The sequence below is a fragment of the Centruroides sculpturatus genome, unplaced genomic scaffold, assembly GCF_000671375.1.
Source record: "Centruroides sculpturatus isolate CEXI.00-Female unplaced genomic scaffold, Cexi_2.0 scaffold794, whole genome shotgun sequence".
NCBI classification, from domain to species: Eukaryota; Metazoa; Arthropoda; class Arachnida; order Scorpiones; family Buthidae; genus Centruroides; species Centruroides sculpturatus.
Genome location: NW_019385020.1, coordinates 152,497 through 157,769, shown reverse-complemented (window position 1 = coordinate 157,769; position 5,273 = coordinate 152,497). Strand labels below are relative to the sequence as shown.

General features: G+C 31.3%; 1 non-coding gene across 1 annotated transcript; it reads left to right on the top strand.

Moving 5' to 3' along the window:
- The first annotated feature begins 5,034 nt into the window (after nt 1–5,034).
- Nucleotides 5,035–5,106, top strand: Trnac-gca. The gene has a single exon. It is a non-coding gene; the product is annotated as a tRNA-Cys (tRNA).
- Nucleotides 5,107–5,273: the final 167 nt, after the last annotated feature.

Genomic DNA, 5,273 nt, shown 5'->3' with positions numbered 1-5,273 from the left:
ACAGTGTGCCGGCAACAGCGTATCGGAAAAAATTATTTGCGAGAAAGTTAAAAGGATACATGCTGATCTCATGAAAAATCAAGCAGAAACTAGCCAGGAAAGCGGGGTGTTTAAAGCCAGCCATTTTTTTACATGAGAACGGATTAATCATTTTTACATTACTTCTTATGGAAAAGGTTGGTTTGGTATACGTCCTATTCAATATAAGTCCAAACACCAGGAACGGATTAAGGTCGTATACCGAGGTTCCACTGTATTTGCAATTTGAAGAAGAAAAAATAATAATTTTAATGTTTTATTTAACTCCTCCTTTTTTTACAGCACAAGAATACAATAAAACTTTCAGTGTCTTTCTTTCGTATGTTCTTCTGTAGGTAAATTAGTGGCTGAATAGATAAAACCACTAAACACTGGTAGTTTGGTCGCGGGTTCGTTCCTGACAAACTGACTGGCAACGAGGAGTTTTTCGGGTTTCTCCCAAAAAACCCTCGACCTATTGTTCGTTGGTTTTATGCACTCGGTCACTGATGGAATTTTGAAGAGTATTTGTAAATAATTTCGCGTTACAAACGATATTGATCTCACCAAATCACTTCAGACATTTGATTTATTGCTAGGTTATCTTGTCTAGCTCTATAGTTTAAGTTTTGATTCATACGAATTGTTTCGGTAATTTCATATTGTTGACGATATTTTTCTAATGATTCACAGTCCTTTAAGACATGAAGCAAGGAAAGATCATTGGATTTACACCAATAGCAATGTTCTTTAGTGAAATCTATATTATATTGTTCGGGGGAAGATGCCTAACATTTTGCTTATGAAGGAAATTATAGTGATAATTTGGGTTTTGGAAACCTCTAACGAAAATAATATATTCTTCAGTATGTTTTTCAAATAAAACTTTAGATAATATGAAAATTAATTATGTATTGTGTTATAATTTATAAATAAATATAAACAAACAACACCAACTCGATAACATTAAATCTAAATACCAGAATGATTAATTTACTGTGTTTTTGTTATATCTTATTCCCGTTTTTAGGTATTCGGTATTCGGCCGAATAGTAACTGAATATTCGTTACGTCACTACTGTCCATCGCTTTCAGGTTTTGTACCTTTGAAATGAAAAGCCATTGAACAAATCTGTATTGCTATAAATGACTTGTACAGATTAAATTTTGTTTCTTGCAGCATTGAAAGTATCATATAGTGCGTTTTGAAACTAATTTTATTAGGAAAATATCTTCGAGATGTTCTGAAATGCTAAATGTGAATTGCTAAATCTCTCTCTAGACAGCGTTGAATAGAGGTGCTTTAATTAAAATTACTCTATTGTTAATAGGAAAAGTATGATGAACTGAGCAAAACACTACTACACTCCACGCAGGCAAGTGTTATGTGCTAGCTATCGTAGTAATGACGCATCTATTTCGCGCTATATCATTGTCGCAATAATTCAATAAATATAATATATATATTTTTAACATCAAATTTTTTTTGTACGAATTATATTTAGTTAATTATTTTGTTAACTTTTTTGCCAAGAGATTGCGTTACGTATAACTCAGAAAATCGAATGTAAATAAAAATTAATTGATTTATAAAAATGCAATTGATATTTTGGAGTAAGATGTACGATATGATGTAAGTTATAAGTAATTGAGCGGAACTACCGAGTTTCGTAGCAATTGGTCGAACGTCCTAGGAGAGTATATGTTACTGTGAATGACTGATATCTGGCAAATGTCGAGATTCTTCCGTGAATGTCGGCATTCACACAGTTGTTTCGTGTATGTACAAAATATTTGCTAAATATCATTATTTCTCACTTACACCGGCAAATGTCGACATTCAGCATGCACTGATGGTGAATGTTGAATAAAAATATTTTTATTACGTTAAGACAAAAATGCAATTTTTTAATATGTCAAAATAGGAGAAAGCTTAAGTAACAGCACATGTAAATAAACCGTTGAACCTAAAACGAACAGTACATTCTAAATCATTAAAGAAAATAATACAATAATAAACTTACACATAAATTATGTGATTAACATTATCCAATCGGTTAATATTACGTATGGTTCCAAAATGGATCATAAATTCCAAAAGCTTAACTTAAAATTTGATATTAAAATTTACATAAGTTTAATCCTTTTCATTTCATGAAATTGAAAATTAATAGCGGTGGGGGTATAGCTCAATGGTAAAGCATTCCACTGCTAGAACGCGAGATCCATGGTTCCATGTGCCCCCTTCCGTTTTTTCATATTAACAAATTCATATCTGTAAACACATTAAAAATATTACGACAGACTTTAGTTTCGAAATGCGTATCAAAATTATATTTCATTTCAATAAATAGAAATTTTGATTTATGCTTATAGAAATTAATTTCATATAAACTGGTAGTCTAACATATTTATATGATAAAATTTAGTATAGGATAATGTACTTGTGATCACTAACAACAAGAACAGAAAATATTTGAAATACTTTACGAATATTTATAAAATATGAGTATAGTAAGAAATTGAATGTATATTCTGAATTGCTTTTATATATACACTTGAAACATACATAACTTTATGACATTTCACTTTGTGAAGTGGAGTATTGATTATCGTGGGGGTATAGCTCAGTGGTAGAGCATTCGACTGCAGATCGAGAGGTCCATGGTTCAACTCNTGATGACATCAAATGTGGATAACAATGAAATGACCTACACGTGTAAATAACGGAAAAAGAACAGAGAAGGACCGCGAAGTGAAAATGTGAAAATAAATATGAAATTGAGTTGATAACATAATCGAACAAGTCGAGGCAGTTTATTGGCGCGAAATTCGAGGCCGTCAATGCCAAACAATTGTTGTCATAGACTTCGGAAAGCTAAATGCATGTAATGAGTCACTTAGTGTGCACGGGCGAAAGCGTGGGGTCGTTCGGGCTACCAATCTGTCTCGAATCTGTGAAATCATAACTGTGACTTATACCGACGTCTATCTGTCTCTTTTCTCCGTTATCACCAGGCTATGAGTCACGTAATTGTAAAATGGCAAATCTACAACGGAAAAGTGACGAATCGAAAGTATCGTGAGTGCGTATTATGATGTATGCATAGTCATACGTGGACTAGAGCGATAGAGGAAAGAGAAAGAGAAGAGCAGAGACGAGCGCTTAAAAAGAAGGCTAGGCAGGGTCAGACCCTCAGATGTGCGACGATTCTCGAACGAATAGGTAGGTATGTACTGTACGTAAGATAATCTTTGTAATTATAAATTGTGAATACAAGTGACTAATATTTTTTTTTTTATTTTTATTTTGTGCATGTTATAATTTATAAATAAATATAAACAAACAACACCAACTCGATAACATTAAATCTAAATACCAGAATGATTAATTTACTGTGTTTTTGTTATATCTTATTCCCGTTTTTAGGTATTCGGTATTCGGCCGAATAGTAACTGAATATTCGTTACGTCACTACTGTCCATCGCTTTCAGGTTTTGTACCTTTGAAATGAAAAGCCATTGAACAAATCTGTATTGCTATAAATGACTTGTACAGATTAAATTTTGTTTCTTGCAGCATTGAAAGTATCATATAGTGCGTTTTGAAACTAATTTTATTAGGAAAATATCTTCGAGATGTTCTGAAATGCTAAATGTGAATTGCTAAATCTCTCTCTAGACAGCGTTGAATAGAGGTGCTTTAATTAAAATTACTCTATTGTTAATAGGAAAAGTATGATGAACTGAGCAAAACACTACTACACTCCACGCAGGCAAGTGTTATGTGCTAGCTATCGTAGTAATGACGCATCTATTTCGCGCTATATCATTGTCGCAATAATTCAATAAATATAATATATATATTTTTAACATCAAATTTTTTTTGTACGAATTATATTTAGTTAATTATTTTGTTAACTTTTTTGCCAAGAGATTGCGTTACGTATAACTCAGAAAATCGAATGTAAATAAAAATTAATTGATTTATAAAAATGCAATTGATATTTTGGAGTAAGATGTACGATATGATGTAAGTTATAAGTAATTGAGCGGAACTACCGAGTTTCGTAGCAATTGGTCGAACGTCCTAGGAGAGTATATGTTACTGTGAATGACTGATATCTGGCAAATGTCGAGATTCTTCCGTGAATGTCGGCATTCACACAGTTGTTTCGTGTATGTACAAAATATTTGCTAAATATCATTATTTCTCACTTACACCGGCAAATGTCGACATTCAGCATGCACTGATGGTGAATGTTGAATAAAAATATTTTTATTACGTTAAGACAAAAATGCAATTTTTTAATATGTCAAAATAGGAGAAAGCTTAAGTAACAGCACATGTAAATAAACCGTTGAACCTAAAACGAACAGTACATTCTAAATCATTAAAGAAAATAATACAATAATAAACTTACACATAAATTATGTGATTAACATTATCCAATCGGTTAATATTACGTATGGTTCCAAAATGGATCATAAATTCCAAAAGCTTAACTTAAAATTTGATATTAAAATTTACATAAGTTTAATCCTTTTCATTTCATGAAATTGAAAATTAATAGCGGTGGGGGTATAGCTCAATGGTAAAGCATTCCACTGCTAGAACGCGAGATCCATGGTTCCATGTGCCCCCTTCCGTTTTTTCATATTAACAAATTCATATCTGTAAACACATTAAAAATATTACGACAGACTTTAGTTTCGAAATGCGTATCAAAATTATATTTCATTTCAATAAATAGAAATTTTGATTTATGCTTATAGAAATTAATTTCATATAAACTGGTAGTCTAACATATTTATATGATAAAATTTAGTATAGGATAATGTACTTGTGATCACTAACAACAAGAACAGAAAATATTTGAAATACTTTACGAATATTTATAAAATATGAGTATAGTAAGAAATTGAATGTATATTCTGAATTGCTTTTATATATACACTTGAAACATACATAACTTTATGACATTTCACTTTGTGAAGTGGAGTATTGATCATCGTGGGGGTATAGCTCAGTGGTAGAGCATTCGACTGCAGATCGAGAGGTCCATGGTTCAACTCCGTGTGCCCCCTTCTGTTTTTATTTATTCGAAAATTCATACTGCTAGACAGACTAAGAAAATATAAGTTCTGAGTATAATTGTTTCTTTAAACATTAAAATTATTTTTAATTTCAATAAATAGAAGTTTTGGTTTATGCTTTTAGAAATTAATTTCATATAAACTAGTAACATATATAT